The sequence below is a fragment of the Hakea prostrata genome, chromosome 2, assembly GCF_041222555.1.
Source record: "Hakea prostrata isolate BN-2017 chromosome 2, UWA_Hpros_2, whole genome shotgun sequence".
Taxonomy (NCBI): Eukaryota; Viridiplantae; Streptophyta; class Magnoliopsida; order Proteales; family Proteaceae; genus Hakea; species Hakea prostrata.
Genome location: NC_142601.1, coordinates 30914707 through 30938764, shown reverse-complemented (window position 1 = coordinate 30938764; position 24058 = coordinate 30914707).

The following is a 24058-nucleotide window of genomic DNA, read 5'->3' as shown; positions in this document are numbered from 1 at the left end:
AAACCGTCGTTTTGATTTCAAAAACCGTCATTTTGATTTCGTGGGCAACGATAGTTTCGGCTGCAGAGGACAAGTGGCGTCACCCTCACAAAAAGTGAGAATACTCACAATGCTCGAGGAAAAAGTGACACAGCCACATTGAATGTGATTTGACATTTAATGGGTTGAGGATTATGCTAAACTATTGTTCGACGGAAAACCCAATTAAAAACCAAGCCCTCGGTATCGACCGAACACTTGGTCTGGGGGGCTCGTGATATGGAGAAAATATAACTGAACTGGGTTCAATCTTGGTTCGACCCTCGACTCCAGTCGGGATGAAAGGAGTCGACTTGCTTCCGAGCGAGCCGGGTCCAGGAGATAGCTTGCTGAGGAAGAAAACTAACTCAATCACAAGCACGCCCTAATCCGATACGATTGGAATAGGCTAATCAACATAAAGACGGCTAGCAGTATTTGGCGGCTGTCACTCATCACTAATATATGGATAACTACCATAAAACGATCGTATTATCAAAGGAGTCATCTACTAGTCCAACCTAGTAGAGATCTATCACTCAACGGATCTATCTGTTAAGATCCAGCGACTATCCGAAGAAGGCTCAAATACATCCAACGAAGGAGATTCAAAGGTATACTCTATATAAGACATCACCTACCCACAAGGTAGGACGACGAACACACATAGATACATACAATATGAATCATATTCTCGTTATTCATTCCTTAGCTCTGTGACCCAACAGAGCCGTTTGTGATTAAGTTCATCAACTGACTTAGCCTTCGGAGGTGGACTTCCGATCCCAGCGGTCGGGCCACATATGACGTTCGTTTTTGTAGGTCATTCTTAGGAGATCTAAGGGCTGAGCAGATTTTGGACACATCACTTGGTCAATGCTCCATTGGTCAATGGTATCGACCAAGAGGATCGACCAAAGGAAAATCTGCATGAAAACATCTTTAAAGGGCCCACTTTGCTCACTTCAAACTCATTTCTAACTTCTCACATTTGAATTTTGGCTCTATAGAAAATGGTTCTAGGGCTTCTTAAGACTTCCAAAGCTTGCAAGAGGCTTCAACAACTTCACACAAACTACTTTGATCATCACACACAAGTAAGCAACCTTCCATCTTCTCTAATGTCATGTTCTTCATTTTGATTTCTTTTAAAACTATGAAATGCTTGTTGTTCTTGGTTAGAAACATATCTAGGAAAGTTTACTAACATGCTCCAACCATTTTCCAAACAATGCCATGCTTTAACAACAAGATTTCATACACATTTCACAAATTTTCACTATTCACATCACAAAATCCCAACTGTTGAAAAACTTGCACCATTTCAAAACCAATTGGAATTTTGACACCAAACCACTTCCTACATGACTGATTCACTATGAGGAAGATGGTCCCACACTTCGTTCGGCCAAAATCCAACTTTCCAAAAATCACATCTCTTCACCCAAAAGAGGTTTCCTTCTTCTTAGCTTGCTGAATTTTCTTGTCCAAACTGCATTTTTGATGGATTTTCTTCAAGCAAACCATCCCATCATGTTTATCCAAGTCTTATGCACATGCTAGTATGTCCGAATCATAATTTTGCCAAAATAAAAAAAAAAAATTGAAAAAATTACGAAAATGCCCTTCATTGGTGCAAAACAGCTCAAGTACTAATCTAATGCAATCTTTCTCTTATCTCTACAGGTTCACTATGACTAGAGGAGGTAGGTAGGAAGATTGAGGTCTGGGACATGTTCACAGCCAATAGTTCTACGGGAGGATCTCTTTACTACCCCAGAGGCTGAGTTCTTACACAAGTACTACTTCCGAGACATACCTATCGAGCACGGGCGGTTGGTTATCACAGATGATCTAGAGACATTCCGTATTCAACAAAGGTTTGAGGCTATGGATTGGCTGCACCTATACACTACGGATTATCCAGTCTACCCAGACCTTGTCTGGTACTTCTATAGTAACCTGACCTTCCGTACAGAGGTAGACCCACGCGGTGATTCTAGGCTCGTCATTCAGTATATGGTCAAGGGCAGAGATATTCAGTTTTCTATGAGAGCACTAGCCTAAATACTTGATTTTCCATATGTCTCAGATTCTCGCTGGTGGATCTTGGTTGGCATAGACATCACGGAGGCACTTCATTCGCAGGAGCTTCATGAAATTTGCATGACACTTTGGGATGATATTCGTTGCCAGAGTCTATGGAGTGGCACCACTATGCGTCCTTTAGATTGAGTTATCACTCGCATTGTCGGGCAAAATATCATTCTGAAGGTAGGCAACACAGCAAGGTGTCGATGATGGAGGCCTTAGTCATTTACAGCATCTACATCGGCTTTCAGATAAACTTGGCCTACATTATGCAGCATATCATGATCGATCGAGTTGAGTATCCTAAGGTCAGGAACTTAGATTTCGGTCAACCACTAACAGTCATCTTCCGACACTTCGATGTCGACCTCGAGGATACAGAGGTGCTCTATGAGAAAGGACATTGGTTCCTTGTTGATCGGGAAGATGAGGCTTCAAGATGCAGCTAGATCAAAGGATGAGCACGATGATGATAAGGATGCCAAGGATGATGATACTGAGGATGAGGGTGATGATGATGGTGAGGGTGATGACGAGGATGATGATGATGAGGTTTTGGCTCAGGGTCAGGATGATGTCGAGGATCAGGGAGATAAGAATCAAGGTTACGAGGATATTCTAAGACACAAGGAGATTCCTACACCAAGCTTCTTCGAATTTGGAGGTCCATCACATACGACTTTTGAGGCTCCAAGTGTGGCTTCTTAGTGATCATCGACTTCTTCCACACTCGATAGCATAGAAGCTCGATAGGGGAGGATTGAGAGTAGATAGGAGATGACAGAGGATGGGCAGGAGAGGATAGAGTCCTTTATGTATACTTTGGGAAAGCGATTTGCACGATTGGAGGAGTTTAGAGCTAGGAGAGATCAGACAAGTCATCATAGTCGATCACCTAGATAGATAGTGCTAGTAGATTTCCTTTTATGCTTTCACAGATGTATTTACTTTCAGACTTGTAAAAAAATCCCTAAATGATTAATGAAGTTAAATTTGTATCACTTGTGTTATTGTACATTATGCTTTTCTTTTGTTGTATTAGTAATTGTTCAACGTTTGACTTATGACTCATAACTCAACACTACCACTAGGTCATCATCTAGCTCAGGATCCCATCGACAAATAAGATGATGCCGGCTGCTATGAATAGGAGCCGTCAACACAGTCCAAACCTGTGTGCTGGTCACACCACTGGTCATGACCTTCTCCACTGATTTAAGAAGCTGAACCATGTAAGAAAGGGTCCTCCATACCGAAGCACAGGTTCTCTTCTGATCCTACAAAAGAATCTAAAAACATGTCCCTCGAAGGGTAAGCTCAAAAGGAACTTAGCAAGTAGTCCAATCACAACAGCCATCTAAACACAATTCAAAGCAAGCATATATACAATGGTATGAAACAATGAATGCAAGTATGCTTCTAACTCTATATATGCTGGTCTCTATTGGCAGACACACTTTAAGTCATAGCACCATACTCCTCTAGGTAGGTCTCAAATCATTCTTCCCTCAACCTTCCCGGTCTTTTGGGTTCTTCGTTGGTAATTGGGTCTTGCATCATTCCCAGACATTCCATGGCTGGGACTTAAGTCACCACTCTCTCACATCACCATTGGTCTGAGTATTGGTGCGTGTTCAGGGTTAGTCCTAGCCCAATGCAAGTCATCTACTGAGTCACATCTACTTAGGGTTAGATATGTCCATTCCACGGTTCCTGCAATACTTTCCAGTACCTTTCCCACTAGAGTCATTGTCTCCTTCGTTGGTTAGCGGTCTTAAGCACCCATGAGCCCAAGTCTACTACTGCAACCCTACCAATGAATGGCCCCCACAATGTGATTCATGTCCTCTCACGGGTTGGTTACCGGTCTTGAGTGCCCACAAATCCCCATTACTGCCACGGTTCACTTAATCTCAATTCCCCTTCCGAAAGGGTCAGATATGATAGGGGTTTCCCTAGCCAAACACTTCTAGACCAATCCTAGGTATGTCAACCAGTAGTTAGGGAAAGCACCAAAGGGCACCATAGGAAAGCGTCCCAAACCACCTCCACTAGTGTCCAAAGATAGAAATGCCAAAAGGGCATTCCCCATTCCACAACAACAACCTAGGCGTTTACATCATATCATGATTCCATATATAGCACATCATAGTCCAAATCACATTCACATCATTCAATAATCAATTTCAATATATAAATCACAATACGAACATGCTACTATAATTGTAGAAGTAATATAATGTTAAGAAAGTAAAACAACAATAGCTAAATCATGCATTTGAATCATAACACATCAAGCATGTAAATATGTATATTGTGAGTGGAGTACTCACCTTGAATTCCAAATCTTTGACCTTCAAATAAGAGATCAGAGAACAAATCCAAAATCACCTAAATAAGCTTAAACAAACGTGTATAGGTCATAAGAAACAAATCCAAAAGATTGGAGTCGAAACGGAGTCAAAATAGGGAATTCTGCTATCAGCAACTCCTTTGGTTGATGGTCCTTGCATTGACCAAGCAGACAGTGTACAAACAAAATCTCAAATTTTTTATCAAAAACTCGCCGAAACACATTGAAATACTCCGAAATTAATAGGAAAATTCTAAAACAATATTCTAAGACTATCTATGAAGGTCTAGACAGCTAACAAGTTCAATGGAATAGAATTCTAATAAAACATCCCTTTAGGCTAAAACTGCGGATCATTACGGAGAGGCTAGAATGAAAGGGGACTCATTCGAAAGGATAGAAAACAGTAGATCATGCGTAGAAAACAAGTAAGGAAGAGGTCTAACACAATTTAGAATAGAAAACTACAGAAAGGGTAGATCTTGTTAACACAATTAAATCAAATACATGGAGAATCACCATATGGCTTCAAGGGAGAACATAGAGTGAAAGGGGATTCACTCTAAGACTAAGGAGATCAGAGGTTGGGTCATTATAATAGTGTAACACCTTCCTCATAATCCAAACAAGAAGAGAGAATAGTAGAGAGAGTAGATCAGAGAAGAAAGAGGTAGAATACCAACCTTGTAGAAGAGTAATCAAAGAGAGACTTTGGTTGAATGCTTGGGGATCTTCCCTGGCTTGAGGAGGAGGCTCTAAGGTTCTTCCCACATTCTCCAATAGTTTAGAGGCAAAACAATTAGGTTTAGATCGTGGTTACAATATATAGGGAGTGCAAAAACCAAAACTTCAAAAAATAGCGAATTCTATTTTCAGAGTTCCTTTGGTTGATGGTGCTTGAAGGAAGCATCAATCAAAGGGTCTCCCTTTGTCAACTTGCTGAATTTTGGATCTCCAGGGTCAAAACCAACACTTGGGCCTTCAACCAACTTAGGGAAAGGTTTGCCCTAATTTCCTAGGACCTTCCAAAGGTATTCACACTGAACTCAGGGTCCCACTTCAAGGTCAAACATCATTCAAATCACTTCTTCATCCAAAACAAATAGGGTGTCTAGGTTAGGTTTGGGCTGGATTTCACATTACACATACTGTATCATTTCCTTTGCTAGTCCGAGGCAAGCTAGTAACGAAGTGCATTGTGATATCTTCCCACTTCCAACTAGGTACATGAAGGGGCTGCAAGAAATCCGATGGTGGTTGACAGATGGCCTTAACATGCTGGCAAGTATCAAACTTGGCCACAAAGTCTTCCACATCATTCTTCAAACCAATCCACCAGAATGTTGTGAAACCTAGCCCAAACCTAGCCAGGGCACCCTATTTGTTTTGGGCACCCTATTTGTTTTGGGATAAAGAAAGACTAGTTTAATGTTAGACCTTGAAGTTGGGCCTCGTTATCAGTGTTACTACCTTTGAAAGCCTTAGGAAGTCATGTCAATCCTTTCCTTAGGGTAAATCCAAGGTCCCGAAGTGAAGGAAGAAGTCTTTGTGGGCCCTCTCTATAGAAGACATGGTGTTTGACCCGAAACCCATGGATATTGATGATGGTGCTCCATATTGTTAGTGTTTAGTGAGAAACTGCGCATCGAAGAAGGGTGAATTATTTGAAGTACCTAACGAACTCCCGTGCTCAATCCGAAGGTATTTCTGGAAACTAGACTTCTTGATTGACTTGTAGGAGAAAACTCCCACTCAATTTGACCCAGTATAGCCCCCGAATCCCTATACAAAGTTTCTGAGCTGTGCTTGGTCGACTGGGCCAGTCAACCAAGGCCAGTCGACCAAGGGAACTATAAGCCCAAGAATTTTGGGTTTTTTGGTCATTTTGGTTTCTTTTTATGCGGGTCTTCGTGGTTTTCACCCCATTCTACTGCTGGGACTCTCTTGGAACGTGGAGAGAGCCTCTTGAGACCATTCCTTGGCTTTGGTGAAGGTCTCCTTCAAGAAGCATAGTCTCTGTTCTCAAATCTCTTCCCCAAGGTATGGATTCTCTCTCTCTTACTCTCTAATCTACTCTCACCTCTTCTCTTTATTGTTGTTGAAGCCATGAAGATAGTGCTGCAACCTTGCAACCACCTCTTCATGTGTTTCCCTCGTTTTCATTTGCTTAAACTCCTCTCACCCCATTAATGCTATGCTCCCATTCGATTCTTATCATTGCATTACCATGATTTTCTTCCTAGCATCATGATTTTATCACCTAATCTGATTTCTATTGTATGCCAAGTCTAATTTTAGGTTAGTAATTGATCCTAATCTATTGTCCATCATTTCATTACTTGAATTCCCTATGTTCCTTGCATTTACATTTGATTTCAATTGATGCAATGATTCTTGCCTTTAGAGCTTAGGGTTTCAATTTGGGAGTTTTCAATTGGGCCATTGGATCATGCTAATTCTTATTGTATAGTGTTCCTATACTGTTACATTGAATCCCTCCAAGTTTCGGATCGATCCGAGCCTCGGAAGATCGATTTTGAGCCAAAAATCACTATTTAGCCTCAAGCACTATTCACTTGGTCGACTGGGTCAGTCGACCAATCAGTCAACCAATGGACTGCTAAATTGTGTGCTTCGCCAATTTGATCCGTTCGACCCCCGATTTTCTCGATTTCTTTTCTAATCTTTCATTTATGTTTGTCTAGGGTCTTAATACCATATTTGGATCATTCTTTTGTAGCCATTGGATTTTCATCATCGCGGCTTAAAGTAAGGATGGTTATACCCATATGACATAGACTATGTGATTAATACACTGATGTTGACAACTTAGTAGACTTGACTTATTAATTGTATTTAGACATCATATAACTACTATAGTTACTTCATAACAGTAGCACCATGTTTATTTACTTTGTTTATTATGTCTATTCATTCTTGTCATTTACTTATACACTTGATCATGTGATGTTATGACGTATCTTTCAATATGATGATGTATCATGTATGTATGATATGATGAACTGAGAATGTGATTGGATAAGTATGATTTGGGATTGGGGAATGTCCATTTGACATTTCTGTCCTTGGACATCAGAGGGAATAGTATGGGATGTTCTCCGAAGATACCCATCGACGCTTTCCCGGATCATTGGATGACATATATAGGACTTGTCTAGATGTGTTGGCTAATACATTCCCGTTGGACTGAACGACCCTTGGTAGTAGTATGGTTTGATGGGCGCTCAAGACTACTAATCACCTCGTGAGAGGACATACAACATACTACGGATACCCGAAAGGGGCCATTTATTGGTAGGGTTGCAAATAGCTAGACTTGGGCTCACGGGCACTCAAGACCTGTAACCAACCCGTTAGAGTATGTGAGAGCTTCCTGTCTACTATTTTTGGATGACCAATAGGTTGGTGAGTTTGTAGTCTGGGACTATGCTGACTCTAGTGTGAAGGATACCAGAAAGGATCGCCCGGGGCGAGGAATGGATGTATCTGGATTTGACATGATATGACTAAGTAGATGACTTGCATTGGGCTAGGCTTCACCTTGACATGCGCCACTACTTAGACCAATGGTGACGTGAGAGAGCGGTGACTTAAACCCCAGCCATGGATTGTCCAGAGGGATGCAGGACCCAGTTTCTCGACTTGAGTGATGGAGACTGACCCAAAGAAGTATGGTGCTATGGCTTAAAGCATGTCTACCATAGAGACCAGCATTTATAGAGTTAGAATCACATTTGCATCATGTGTTTCATATCATCTTGCATCATGCTATGCTTTGTATCATATATATATATGTGTTATTATGGAATAACCTGCCTTGCTGAGTTCTTTTGAACTCACTCCTTTTTGCAACATCTTTTGTTAGACTCTATGGCATGTACTACTACTGTTGACTATGATGGTCAACACTATGAAGACTCTTACACTACTGATTATGGTGACTACATTAGCGAAGACTAGCAGTCTGAGATTGCTACTTATCTGGAGCAGTTCGGCCCTTGCACTTGTGTGCTAGTGTTGGGATATCGTCCCATTTTCTTTTTAACCTTTTATTTGATTCGTTGAGACCGTAGTTTAGTTTGTTCCCCTTCTCTTTGGGAACCAGTTGTAGCCTTTATTTCTATTCGATCTGCCTTCTGCTGTTTTTGTAGAATGGTTTCCCCCCCTTCATTTCGCACATTAACTATTTATTTTATTAGTATCATTTTTGCACTCTGATGTTCTTTTGTGATCCTTTAGTGATCCTTTCTAGACTTTTATTATTAAATTACTTGAATACAAAGATTTGTTCTTGCTTTTGATTATATTATTGTGCTAAGTGGATAAGATCGTTCCTAAACTTGACCTTTGGGGCTATGGATCACTCCCCTGAGTAATCCAGATAGGGTATACCCTGGGTGGATTTTGCGGGATGTGACAGATGGTATCAGAGCCCATGTTTTCGGACAATCATAACCATATAACATAGTGATGAAAGCATCCTTGAGTCATAGATCCAGAAGTGACTCAAACTTTCTTAGAAGTGAATAATAGAGAACTTGGATTAGAAATTTGAATAAATGAAGCATAATACATCTTAATTGAATAGTACACAATAATTAAAGTTTATGACTTGTACTTGGGTTGTAGTCATGGTTAGAGTTAAGTTGTCAGTTTAAGTTATTGGGTATGTGTGTTGAGTCTTGAGTTGAAAGTTGTCATTGTGAGTCATCTTTGTGAGTGAGGCCTTGTTGTGAGGTGTTGTCGAGAGTAAGTTGTCATGAGTTTGAGTTGTGTTATCTTCATGTGTTGTTGTATGAGTCTAAGTCGGGAGTTGTCATTGGGAGTAATGGTCGTGAGTAGTCGTCATGGGTTATAAGTCATAACTAAACATTAACAATTTCTAATACATCAAAAGAAATGTATAATGTACAATAACATAAGCGAAACAAACTGAATTTCATTAATCACATAAGAGATTTTTATAAGTCTGAAAGGAACTACATCTGTGAAAGCATAAAAGGAAGCTCCTAGGATTATCTATCTAGGTGACCGACTCCAGTGATCTGTCTAGTCCCTCCTAGATCTGAACTCCTTCCCCAGTCGTGCAAATCTCTTTCCCAAGGTATACATATAGGACTCTATCCTCTCCTGTCGAGCCTTTATCCTCTTAAGTGTGGAAGAAATCGATGACTGATGAGAAGCCACACATGGAGCCTCAGTAGTCGTATGTGATGGACCTCCAACCTCAAAGAATCGCGATGTAGGAATCTCCTCATGTCTCAGAATCTCATCCTGAACCTGATCTCCATCTCCCTGATCCTCATCTACCTAACCACCAGTATCCTCATCCTCACCATCATCACCATCTCCGTACTCGTCACCATCATCATCCTTATCCTACTCATCACCATTATCCTTTGTGCCATCAACCTTGGCAATATCACCCTCATCCTCTAACCTAGCTGCAACACAAAGCCTCTATGATGTTTATGCCGGCCAGAATTCACCAGTGGGAATCCCGTACATACAAAACATCCAAAATGTGGGCTAGTACCCTGGTAGTGAAGCTGATCATTTTGCCTCCAACCGTAGACTCAATGACAATCCTAGTGCTATCTGTTTAGGAAATTGTTCCTTAGAATCGAGCTAATCTCTCATAGTTTGAGACTCCTCCTTTAGTTGTGTCAATTGGTTTCTATAGTATATATGTGTACCTCCACCCTCAAAGCTGTCAAGCTAGAGTAGTTCCCTTCTCATCTAACTGAACCTCCTGATCCTCCTCCTCATCATCTTCATCCTGATCTTGAACCTCATCTGAAGTCTGGACCGTTGCCTCCTTATCCTTGTATTATCTCTGCTTGTGGCATAGGAATAGTACTCTGATCCTCATCTCTAACTCTCCTAATCCTTAAGTGTTTTTCTTCGTGGTGGTTTGATGGGAATTTGAAGAGACAAGTTGAGATTTGCATTGCATGAGTAAAGGAAGTTAAGCAATGCAATAGTTGGTGAAGAAGGGTATTTTGGTAAATTTTTGAAATTTTTTTGTTTTCGATGGAAGCTGCGATTTGGACATGTTAGCATGTGTACAAGAGTTGGTTTAACATGCTAAGAAGGTTGTTTCAAGAAGATCCATCGGAACCCTTCGATTTTGGAAAAATTCAACAAGGATGAAAGTTGTGGAAGAACCCTCCTATAGTACTACTAGCCATAGAATGTGTCCCCGACCTCTATCAGCCCTCCTACCTCCTCTAGGCATAGTGAACCTATTGAGACAAGAGAAATTTGCTATTAGATGAGTTCTTGTGCTGGTTTGAATGGAAGAGTGGCATTTTTGTAATTTTTCAAAAATTTCAATTTTGTCGAATTGCGATTAGAACATACTAGCATGTGCATAAGACTTGGATCAACATGCTAGGTTGGTTTGTGTGAAGAAAATCCATCAGTTTTACCGTGTGGACATGAAAATTCAGCAACTTTAGAAGAAGGAATCCTCTTTTGGGCAAGGTTTTGTGATTTTTGGAAAATCGAATTTTGGCCAAACGAAGTGTATAAGCACCTTCCTCATGTTGAAACAATCATGTAGGAATTGGTTTGGTGTAAAAATTCCTTTTGGTTTGAAAATGGGACAAGTGTTTGTAAAGTTGGGATTTTGGTGAAGTGAATAGTGAAAATTTGTGCAAAGTGTGGGAAATCTTTTTGGTTGAAGCTTGTTTTTGTATGGAAATTGGTTGGAGCATGTTTCTAAACACCCCTGAACATGTTTCTAACCAATAGCAGCAAGCATTTCTCAGTTTTGGAGAAAATCATGTTGTTAGCAGTGAAATTTGAAAAGAAAGAGAGGTAAGAATGAAGGTTACCTCGTGTTGATGACCTGATTAGTTTGTGTGAAGTTGTTGAAGCCTCTTCAGAGTCTTGGAACCTTAGGAACCCTAGAGAACCTTTCCCCAGAACCAAACTCGAAATTGGAAGTGTTTGAAGTGTGATTGAAAGAGAGAATTTTGTCCCTTTAAGGCTGTTTTTCAAGCAGAGCAGATTTTTGTTGTTTCGGCAGTTTTGGGAAAATTTTGATTTTGATGCACTATTTTGACTTTAATGACCTATACATCTGATTTAAGTGTGGTTTATATGTTGGAAGTGTGATGTTGTGGAAGACCTTTGAAACCCTTGAACCTTTTAAGAAGCCTAGAAAACTTTTCTTCAAGTTTGTTATTCGTAGCCTTTGTTCCTATCTTCGTTCGATTTGTCACCTATGCATCTTTCGCATTCTTAACATCAGCTTATTGTTTTGAGTTCCTATCAGCTATTTAAGAAGTCAATCAGGAGTCCAGTGTTCTTTACCTATTAAACTTCTTTTTTTTTTTGTACCTTCCTTCTTGGTAAAGATTCAGTGCAGGAATCACACCCCTTAAGAAGTTTCCCCATCTTATTGGAAGCCCGGGTATGCTTTCAATTTTGAGGGAGAAATTATTTTAAGGGGAGGAGATTGTGAAATCCCACCTAACCCTAACCTTATTGTTGTGCCAAATGAATACATACCATATGCCTTATTCGATTTATTCTCTGTCGTATGAATTGCCTAGTTTTGCTTGGTAGAAGTTTACCTCAAAGATGATCTTTTCTCCCTTCTATTTCTTCTTGTGCCTTCTATTCCCTTTGATAGGAGGGTGATCTTAAGTCATTCCCATGACTGATCCTTCTATCCCTGCTGTTCTAGAGTTGATCTCCATACACTCTATAACCTTGTGTTTTCCCCACATGATGATTTCAAAGGGAAATCAAGTGTGATCTTCATGATTTGTTATCCCTTCTAATTGTTTATGTTTTGAAAGCATGTTAGATTTACTCCTTTGTTTTTATTACAAAAGACATATTGTTATTTGTTTTCCGTAGATTTTGGGAGAAGAAAATCAAGGTAAAAGCGATGTATCTCCATCTCTTTTGAAAGCCTACTACTCTCCCAATTTTGAGGAAGAAATTATTTTAAGGGGGGGGGGGGATGTGAAACCAAGCCCAAACCGAGCCAGGGCACCCTATTTGTTTTGGTATAAAGAAAAACTTGTTTAATGTTAGACCTTGAAGTTGGACCTTGTTATCAGTGTTACTACCTTTGAAAGCCTTAGGAAGTCATGTCAATCCTTTCCTTAGGGTAAATACAAGGTCCCGAAGTGAAGGAAGAAGTCTTTGTGGGCCCTCTCTATGGAAGACATGGTGTTTGACCTGAAACCCATGGATATTGATGGTGGTGCTCCATACTTGGAAGCATTGTCAGTGTTTAGTAAGAAACTACGCATCGAAGAGGGGTGAATTATTTGAAGTACCTAATGAACTCCCGTGCTCAATCTGAAGGTATTTCTGGAAACTAGACTTCTTGATTGACTTGTAGGAGAAAACCCCCACTCAATTTGACCCCGTATAGCCCCCCAAATCCCTATCCGAAGTTTCTGAGCTGTGCTTGGTCGACTGGGCCAGTCAACCAAGGCTAGTCGACCAAGGGAATTATAAGCCCGAGAATTTTGGGTTTTTTGGTCATTTTGGGTTCTATTTATGCGGGTCTTTGTGGTTTTCACCCCATTCTATTGCTGGGACTCTCTTAGAATGTGGAGAGAGCCTCTTAAGACCATTCCTTGGCTTTGGTTAAGGTCTCCTTCAAGAAGCATAGTCTCTCTTCTCAAATCTCTCCCCCAAGGTGTGAAACCCAGCCCTTTCCTAACCCTGACTTTCACCCGGATCCATTGGTGTTTGTAGGTCCGAAGACCCGGAGTAGGGGAAGAAGATACTTGTGGGCCCTCATAGTTGAAGATTTGATGTATGACTCAAAGCCTATGGATATTGACAATGATGCCCCTTACTTGGATACACTGTCAGTGTTCAGTGAGAAACTGCACCTAGAAGGAGGGAGCGTAGTTGAAGTACGTGATGCACTTTCGATCTCATTCCGAAGATATTTATCTATTCTAGACTTGTTGATTGACTTGTAGGAGAAAACCCAACTCAATTTGGATCAGTTTAGCCTTCCATTTCCCTGACTGAAGTTGTTGTTCAGGCTTGGTCGACTGGCTAGTCGACCAGCAGATTAATAAATCCGAAAATCACAAAATTCCTTAATATTTTAACCATACTTTATGGGAACCCGTGAATAAAAGCCTAACCTAAACATTGGCACTCCAGAGCACGAGGAGTGAGCTTCCCTAGGGCATTCCTTGAAGTTGGTGAAGGATCTTGGTCTCAATCATTGCCTTCCATCTCCATTGCTTCCTCAAGGTATGATTCCTCTCTCTCATTCTCTAATCTACTCTTTCCTCCACTCTTTCTTACTATTGAGACCATGGTTGAAGTGCTGCAACCTTGCAAACACTTGGCCATGTGTTTCCCCTTTCATCTCCATTAATTTATTTTCATTCTTGCTATGCTATGCATTCAATACAATCAATAGCATTGCATTTCTATGATTCTTGTCATTCCAACTTGTCTTAGTGATCTAAACTGATGTGTAGGTGTATGCTAGGTCTGATTTACTATTGGTTTATGATTCTCTTTTAGTTCTTATCACTTCCTTAGCTGATTCCCCATCATTCCTTGCCATTGCAACAAATTCCATTTCAACTCTTGGTGTTTAGCATATAGAACATAGGGTTTCAATTTCGGTATTCCTTATTGGACCATTAGATCATGATAATTTTCATTGTATAATGTCCTTATATTGCTATGATCGTTCCCTCCAAGTTTCGGATCAATCCGAGACCCGGAAGATCGGTTTCGGGCCAAATTTCCCTTGCCCGTTATTGTTCCTCTTGGTCAACTGCTTGGTCAACTGGTAAGTTGACCAATTAGTCGACCAAAGGAAAACAGCAACTCAACACTTGCTCGTTTCGCTTCGTTTGATCTCCAATTTGATTGTTTCCCTCTCTAATGTTGCATATATGTTGTCTAGGGTTCAAGCTCTAAGTTGGGGACTATTCTAAGTGGTATTTGCTATTATTCCCGATTCGATTAAGGTAAGGACGGTTATACCCATATGACATAAACTGTGTGTTTATTACAATGATGATTGATAACTTGGTATGCTTAGCTTATCATTTGTATTTCAACATCATATGACTACTGTAGATGTCTTTTAACAGTAATAACATGTTTAATTACTCTTGTATAACATGCCTATTTAATTATTGTTATTTACATATACACTTGAATCATGCGATGCTATGATATGATTTTCAATATGATGATGTATCAAGTATATGTGATATGATGAATTGAGAATGTGATTGGATAAGTATGATTTGGGATTGAGGAATGTCCTACTGACATGTCTATCCTTGGACGTCAGAGGGAATAGTATGGGATGTTCTCCGAAGGTGTCCATCGACGCTTTCCCGAATTATTGGATGACATATATAGGACTTGTCTAGATGTATGGCTAGGATGTCCTTGTCATATCAGACCCGAATCGGAATGATATTGAGTCCGAAAGACCCGTGGTAGTAGTATGGTTTGATGGGCGCTCAAGACCGGTAACCAACTCGGGAGAGGACATAGATCATATTACGGATACCCGAAAGGGGCCATTGTTGGTAGGGTTGCAAATAGTCAGACTTGGGCTCACGGGCACTCGAAGATCGGTGAATCATATCCGTGAGGGGACGTGAGAGCTTCCCGTCTACTATTTGTGGATGACCAATGGGGTTGATGAGTCCGGTGAGTAATATTTGTGACTCTAGTGTGAAGGATACCGGAAAAGATTGCCCGGGGCTAGGAATCAACGTATCTGGATCTGACATGGTATGACTGAGTAGATGACTTGCATTGGGCTAGGCTTTACCGTGATATGCGCCAATACTTATACCAATGGTGATGTGAGAGAGTGGTGACCGAAACCCCAGCTATGGAATTGTCCGAGAGGAATGCAGGACCCAAGTCCCACTGGAGAACCCAAGATACCTGGATGGTTGAGGGAAGAGTGATTTGAGACCTACCCAAGGAAGTATGGTGCTATGACTTAAAGCATGTCTACCATAGAGACTAGCATATGTAGAGTTAGAATCATATTTGCATCATCTGTCTCATATCATTCACATCATGTTATGACTTGTATCATATGGTTTATGTATTATGGATTAACTGCTTGCTAAGTTCCTTTGAACTCATTCCTTTCTGTGCATTGCTTTGTTAGACTATTCTACAGGTTTTGAAGAGTCAAATGGCACGTCCTTTGAAGCACCGTTTGATGAGCCACCCTACCCTCAGGGTAGTGGCTACTATGAAGATTATTGTGAGGGTACCAAAGAGGACTATGCTGCACACCAGGATTAGCCCGACACTGGTGCTGGAGCAGCTATACTGGACTTCGGATATCTATAGTTATGAGGATGTGTTTTATGTGACTAAAGAAACATTTATTTAATGTTGCATTTGGAATTCTTATTAAGACCGGATCTGTAACTTAACTTCTTGATATACTCCTTAGATTTTGGTTTTGTAATCTAACTTAAATTTGCTACTTTCCGCTGTCGTGTGAGGAAGTGACTTTTGATCACTCTCTCTCTCTTTCCTTTTGGATTCAATATATATTGGTATCACCTTTATTCCACACTCTGATTATTTGTTTTATCTTATTCATGATTCTTTATTATATGGTTAAAACATGATTATTATCGTTCATGGTTGTGTTATCGCGTATGTGGGAGGCATGGTTGCTTGATACTTGATCTTCGGGACTGTGGATCACATACCCAGGTATGCCCAATGAGGTACCGGCTGGGTGGATGTGACACAAGGTATGGATTCTCTCTCTCTAATCTACTCTCACCTCTTCTCTTTATTGCTGTTGAGGCCATGAAGATGGTGTTGGAACCTTGCAACCACCTCTTCATGTGTTTCCCCCCTTTTCATTTGCTTAAACTCCTCTCACCCCATTAATGCTTATGCTCCCATTCGATTCTTATCATTGCATTACCATGATTTCCTTCCTAGCATCATGATTTTATCAACTAATATGATTTATGTTGTATGCCAAGTCTAATTTTAGGTTAGTAATTGATCCTAATCTATTGTCCATCATTTCATTACTTAAATTCCCTAATGTTCCTTGCATTTACATTTGATTTCAATTGATGCAATGATTCTTGCCTTTAGAACTTAGGGTTTCAATTTGGAGGTTTTCAATTGGGCCATTGGATCATGCTAATTCTTATTGTATATTGTTCTTATACTGTTACAATGAATCCCCCCAAGTTTCGGATCGATCCGAGCCCCGGATGATCGATTTTGAGCCAAAAATCACTATTTGGCATCGAGCACTATTCACTCGATCGACTGCTGAATTGTGTGCTTTGCCGATTTGATCCGTGCGACCTCTGATAGTAGTGTAATACCTTCCTCACAGACAAAACAATTAGAAGAAAGAGAAGAGAGAGTAGATCTAAAGATAAATAAATCAATTACTAACCTTAAAGAAGAAGATTCGACGGAGGAACTCTAAAGGATGCTTGGGGATCTTCCTTGGCTTTGAAGAGGAGGTTTTAAGGTTCTTCCCACGTTCTCTAGAGGTTTAGAAACATAATGGGGCTGAATACCACGACATCCCATTAATTAGAACATCAAAAAGCCGTAAAAATTTAAAGTTTTACAAAAATGCCCCTGTCACTTGGCAGCTTGCCCAAACTCATGGATTACAAGCTCTAAACCTCAAAATTTTCAATGGGGCTTCTCCCAACTCAACAAGCAACTTACCTAGCATTGAGGGACCTTCCAAAACATGTCCAACTAGGCCTCAAGTCCATCAACCGAGCTCTTCAATATCAAGATGTAGCTCAACTCCAAAATAAATTAAGGTTCCAAAAAAGGAACTTCATCATCAATCTCCATGGGTTTTGGGTCGAACACCATGTCTTCAACTGAGATGGTCCACAAAGTCTTCTTCCTTCACTTCGGGACTTCGGATCTACACTCAGGGAGAGGTCTGACTTGACTTCCTAGGACCTTCCAAAGATATCAACACTGTACTTAAGGTCCAACTTCAAGGTCAAATATCAAACAAGCTCTTCTTCACCAAAACAAATAGGTTTCTAGGTTAGGGTTTGGGCTGGATTTCACATTCTCCCTCCCAAAATAATTTCGTACTTGAAATTCGGAGAGTACTTTGTTTCCAAAGAGATGGGGATACTTCACTTATATCTTGACTTCCTTCTTCCAAAAATTTCCTTCGGGGGTAAACTTCTATCCCACAACTTCTTCCCAACTAAACAAGGCAAACTCATACGGCAAAGAATAAATCAAAACAATGCATATGGCAGGTATGCAATGCACAAGCAAAGAATAGATTAAGAGCAGGAGTTAAAGCTAAGAGTAACGTACCGGTTATGACACTCTGATTCGGGTCTATCTCGCTTCCAAATAAGCATTAAAACTTTACAGACAGGAGGGGCTTGAACTGGATTCACAACTAAAGTAGCTTTATGACCTGATTTATGACGGAAGAGATGAGCGGGATTGTCCTGTCTATTGGCAGAAATAATAGACAAGCTCTCTCTATTCTACAGGTTGCACAGACCCTAGAAGCCTTTGAGTCATTGGCCTCGAGTTTGCATAGATTGGCCCGGGGTTCGCATTCCCAGCACCTTGTCCCACAATCCGGGGTTGAAAAGTCGAGGTGGGATATGGTGCAGGTCTAGTAAACTTCCTATCGGTCTTGTCAACATAACCGGAATTTCTACTAGGCAAGGATTTTAGGTGACTAAACTTCTCTCTTTCGACTTCTTTAACCTTCTTCGACTTCTGCATCATTTGAGCATAGCTCTCAATCGGTAAGATGGTAAGATGTTTGCTTTAGCTCTATCTGCCTTCAAGGATTCCGGAGCAAAGAAAAACAATTCCTCAAATTTCTATTGATACTCAAATACAGAAAGGGGACCTTCCGTGAGAGCCATGAACTCCGACTCTTTCGCATCCCTTACAAACTCATGAAAATAATTCTTGGAAAAAGCATCCTTAAAGATTTCCCAAGCGATGACACCTGCATATAGATCTTCAAGAATAGGACAGGTGGAGTTCCACCAAGCATCAGCTACGTGCTGGAGATTTTGCTCGGTGAACAAGATCTTCTGCGCTTCAGAGCACTGCAAGTTTCTAAAATCTTTCTCTAATTCCCTTAGCCACTTATTAGGGAACATAGTATCTTCAGCCACTCCAGTAAAACTAGGAACTTGCAGTTTCAGAAAACTCTCCATCAGTCGAGTATGTGGAGTTCTGACTAAACTCTCAGCATCTAGCATAGTAGCAAGGTTAGGGTTTGCCTGGGTAGTAGTATGGGTCTCATTGTGCATAGCCATGATCCCAGTCACCATCTGATTAAACTGTGCACTTTGCTATTGCATCATATTTCCCATGAGATTTGCCATCATGGTCTTCAATTCCTGTAGAATAATCTAACAAAATATTTGCAAAAAAGGAGTGAGTTCAAAATAACTCAGCAAGGCAAGTTGTTCCATAATAACATAAATAACATGATACAAAACATAGCATGATGCAAAATGATATGAAATAGACAATGCATGTATGAATCTAACTCTATGCTAGTCTCTATGGCAGACATGCTTTAAGTCATAGCACCATACTTCTTTGGGTGTGGTCCAATTCACTCTCCCTCAACCATTAAAGTTATCTTGGGTTCTCCAGATGGTAATGGGTCCTACATCCCTCTCGGACAATCCATGGCTGGGGTTTCGATCACCACTCTCTCACATCACCATTTGGTCTAAGTATTGGCGCATGTCAAGGTAATGCCTAGCCCAATGCAATTCATCTACTTAGTTGTATCAAGTTAGATCCAGATACTTCCCCCTATGGCACCAACCAACTCAATTCAATATCCTTCACCGCAAGCGCACGGTATCGTGTAGCTAACGGGTCGATCTCAAGGAGATATGCCACTTATAATTCAACTTCTTAATAGCAATGCGAGAGTGGAATGATCAATTTTTGTTAACTAATTAGCTAAACTAAATGATCCTAATCTATACGTCTAATGCAATCGAATTTAAACGAAAAATAAATTAAACACAATCAATGCATAAATAAAAGACAGGAAAAAAATGCGAACAATAAAAATAAAAATGAAAAGGGAAGTGATCCAAGTGTCAGCTCTGGATCGAGGGAAGGGGAGTATAATAATAATGACTTTGACCGTGGACCCTTTGCCGTAGCTTACAGTCCACCGATAGGGGGAATGGATATTAAAGAAAAAAAACAGTGCAAAAAGTAAATAACAAAGCAATAAACAAGCAATAAAAGGAAGATGAAGCCTTAACCAAAGAGAGGCACGACTGTAGGCATCTCTGATCAAGGATCTAGGGGATGGGAGAACAATAAGTAAATGCTGAAAGTAAATCCTAAATTAAGAATATGGAGGGGTAGATAGAAGCGGGAATGGAGGGAGGAGAGAAGATTAATAAAGAAGTTTACTTACTTGCGAATTGAACAAACAATTCGAATCTCAACCAACCCTAACAACCAGATCTAGATCTAGAATGATCTAAATCTGCAATTTCTAGACCGAGAGAAAAACGAATCTAAAAACTTGAAACTTGAAACTTGAACTTGAATTGCATTACATAAAAAAAAATTAAACCTAAACATTCAATCTAGAAATTTAAATCTCACAAATGTAAGCAAAGAAAACTAGAGAAAGCCTAAATAAATTGAAGAGAGAATAAAAAATGCTTATACTAAGCTCTAGAACATATTCTCCCTTGATGGAGTATGCTCTCCTTTTATAGAGTTTACATGAGATATGAGGCATGGCTGAATTTGAATAAAACTCAGGGTTCCTATCTGACTCAGCCAATTAGGGTTTTGACGTACTAATCACACCAACTTAGAAAAATCAGATGCATAATTCCACCGTTTGATTTGAGGGTAAAGTAGTCGTGAAGCTCTCCTCCAAAAATCAGCAAGATCGGACATCAGATGACCGTTCGATGAAGGGCTTGATCGAAATTGGACAGAGACATTCAAAAACGAGATTTTTGTTTCATTCTTATCTGAATATAATTCTTTTCCTCTTTTTCTTTCTTTAATCAAATCCCAAATAGAAAATAAGATATTGAAGTATGCAATGACTCTTTTCTCCATGTGGACTCTTTCAATAATATCTCTGTAGATTTGATTGATAATTTATAATCTCAGCCGTAGATCAAATTTGCATTCTTTATCTCTTCAATATTTCGGAGTTGGCCCATAATCACACATCTCTAGCCCATCATGCTCCAGATCAGGCCCATTTTCGCATTTGAGAATTTTAATGGACTTCTTGACGTGTAAAATTGCATGATTCAAGCCCAAATTTCCAAATATTTGCTTAAATCTTGGAAAGTCCTAAAATCTACAAAAACAACATAAAACCCAAGGTAACTCCACTGTAAGTGTATAAAATGCATGCTTTATGCCCTAAGATTTCACACATAAATGTGCTCATCAGATTCCCCCACACTTAGACTAAGCTTGTCCTCAACAAAAATTAAAGAAAAATAGAAATGCAGGTAAGAAACTAGTGCAACAAAACAAATCCTAACTCACTTTCGTAGGAATCATGGTTACACTTAGCAAGTGCAACAAGCCTTTAAACCAATAGGTTACCCCTAAAGGACAAGTTTTGTCTCGTGGATGTTTGCAGTGAATGTACATCCAAAATTCCAATTTTAGCTCAAAATAAAACATTGCAAATTCCAACTCTAACAATTGGTAAGTACTTATACAGGATCAATAGCTATGACAATTTTTCTCACCATTGATTTAAGATCCCCCACACTTGAACTTTATTACCCCATATTGATTCTTGAGACTTAGCATATATCTCAATCAAAGACTCACCTTATATCTTTCAAGTACACCTCTCCTTTAAGCAAAATCACTCATAAAGTAAGGGGACCAAGGACTAAGGTTTTGAAGTATTTTTGCCCAAACAATTTTACCAAGGCATTGATGACACTTGTATTTATCTCTCTTTTTTCTTTTTAGTAGTGAACTCTTCTTTACTCCACTACGGTTGGCTTGAATGACATCGTGGAGCAAACACCAGAAACCCAAGTTACTTTGTAGCCTTGCTTTGCATATGCCCACATATACAGTGATGCGAGAGTTCTTTGCAATAATCTCCTTCCTAAGAGTTTCAATCAAATCACCTTGATTCCTGAGTCGGAGTGCCTTGTCTAGTTCCAAGGAATTCAACTTTTACTTTCCACTCTTTTTTTTTTTCAATCATTTTTTTTTTCTTCTTCTTTTGTCATATGCCATACACAAAAATGATCTCAACTTTTAGCCAAAGAAACAAGGACCCACAAAACTCATAGATGGTCCAACGCCTTAAGTTAAGGGCCTTTTTATTTTTCTAAGGAAAGTCTCATCACGACATATATACAAGTTACCTTCCTCTCAACAGGGTTTTTACGTGTTCATGATGGGTACCAAAATCACTCTCATTTCACACATCATAGCAATTGAAAAAATATGTGTACTAACCAAAAGTCAAAGTTAAAATCTACAAAGACGCTATTGTCACATCCTCCCAGCCGGTACCCTAACTGGCATACCCGAGAGTGTGATCCACAGTCCCGAAGATCAAGTATCGAGGAAATCATCCTCCCACATATACAATAACATAATCATAAACAGGAAATAAATCAAGTTTTAATATTATAAACAAGGTTCAAAACAAAAATGAATAATTAGTATAATCAGAGTGCAAAAAGATACCAAATATCCAATGATATCAAAAAGGAGTAAAGTGAGGCGGAAACTCACTTCACCAAAAATAGCGGAACGTAGTATGAAAATCAAAAGGAATTACAACTGAAACAAATATACTAAGAAATAAACTAAGATCAAGCGTCTTCAAGTTTATAGATAACGTCTTCATAAGTATGGACTTCATCAATCCAATGAATCCGTTCTAACTCTATGCAGTTCTCAAAAGTAGTGTGCAGCTTGATCCGCCGGGGAATCATCAAAGTAATCTTGATCGTTGCCAGCACTTTGCGTGTAATACGCTTCATCAACTTGTGCTTCTCTGTACTGCTCGTCATGATAATCTATATCTGCAGGATAATCTAACAAAAAGAAATATACAAAAGGAATGAGTTTCGAAGAAACTTAGTAAGGTAGTTAATCCATAACATCATAGATAACATGTGGCAAAACATAACATGATGCAATGCAGTATGAAACAGATAGAGTATGAATGCATCTAACTCTATGTATGCTGGTCTCTATGGTAGACATGCTTTAAGTCATAGCACCGTACTTCTTAAGGAAAGTCCGCTCACACCCTCAACCATATAAGATATCTTGGGTTCCCTTAACCATTTAAGATATCTTGGGCAGCCGGTTGGTAATGGGTCCTGCATCCCTCTCGGACAAACCATGGTAGGGGGTTAAGTCAACACACTCTCTCACAACCATTTGGCATAAGTACTGGCGAATGTCAGGGAAAAACCTAGCCCAATGCAAGTCATCTACTCAGTTATATCAAATTAGGTCCAGATACATCCATTCCTCGCCCCGGGCAATCCTTTCCGGTATCCTTTCCACTAGAGTCACGGATATTACTCATCGGACTCATCAACCCTATTGGTTATCCACATATGGTAAACGGGAAGCTCTCATGTCCCCTCACGGATATAACTCACCGGTCTTGAGCGCCCATGAGCCCAAGTCTAGCCATATGCAACCCTCCAATAAATGGTCCCCACAATGTGATTCCCGTCCTCTCACGGATATAACTCACCGGTCTTGAGCGCCCGTGACTCCATTGCTACCATGGGTCGTTCGTTCTCAATACCCTTCCGAATCGGGTCTGATATAACAGGGGTGTATCCTAGCCAAACACTGCTAGACATCCCTAGGTATGACAACCATTGATTCGGGAAAGCGTCGATGGGCAACCCCGGAAACATCCCATACTATTTCCGATAAAGTCCAAGGACAAAAGTGTCAAAAGGACACCTCCCAATCCCAAACCAAACTTAATCAAACACATTCTCAGATCAGTCATGACATACACAACCAGTAGTTCATCATATAAAAGAGAATGTAAAAGCAACATCAGATTAAGCAGTAATAAGTAATTCATATAACATAAATAATGAAAAAATGATATAAACAAGTGCTACTGTTCCCACAGTAGGAGATCAGAATTAAAATACAATAACAGTAGGTAATCTCATTGTTTCATAAAGTAGAAACCAGAGAACAAGTAATCTATGCAGTTAAGGAATTAACTGTCCTTACCTTCTAACTTGGATGGAATCTTAAAGAATCAAGTATGATCTTGACTAAATCTGAGAAGACAGTCCTAAACAAGTGCACACAACATGTTAGGAAAGATGCATAAAGGAAAAGATCATAAATCAATCGAAACAGGCCAAGATTGAGGTTGCTGTACTCATTGGTCGATTGATTGGTCTGCTGGACCAGTCAACCAATGAGTCGACCAATGCAGACAGTGGCCTGCAAGAATCCGAATTTTGAGAATTCAGAACCGAATTCGATGGTTCAGAAGGATATAAATTAGAGGGGAATTATCATGGTAGTATTCTAGGG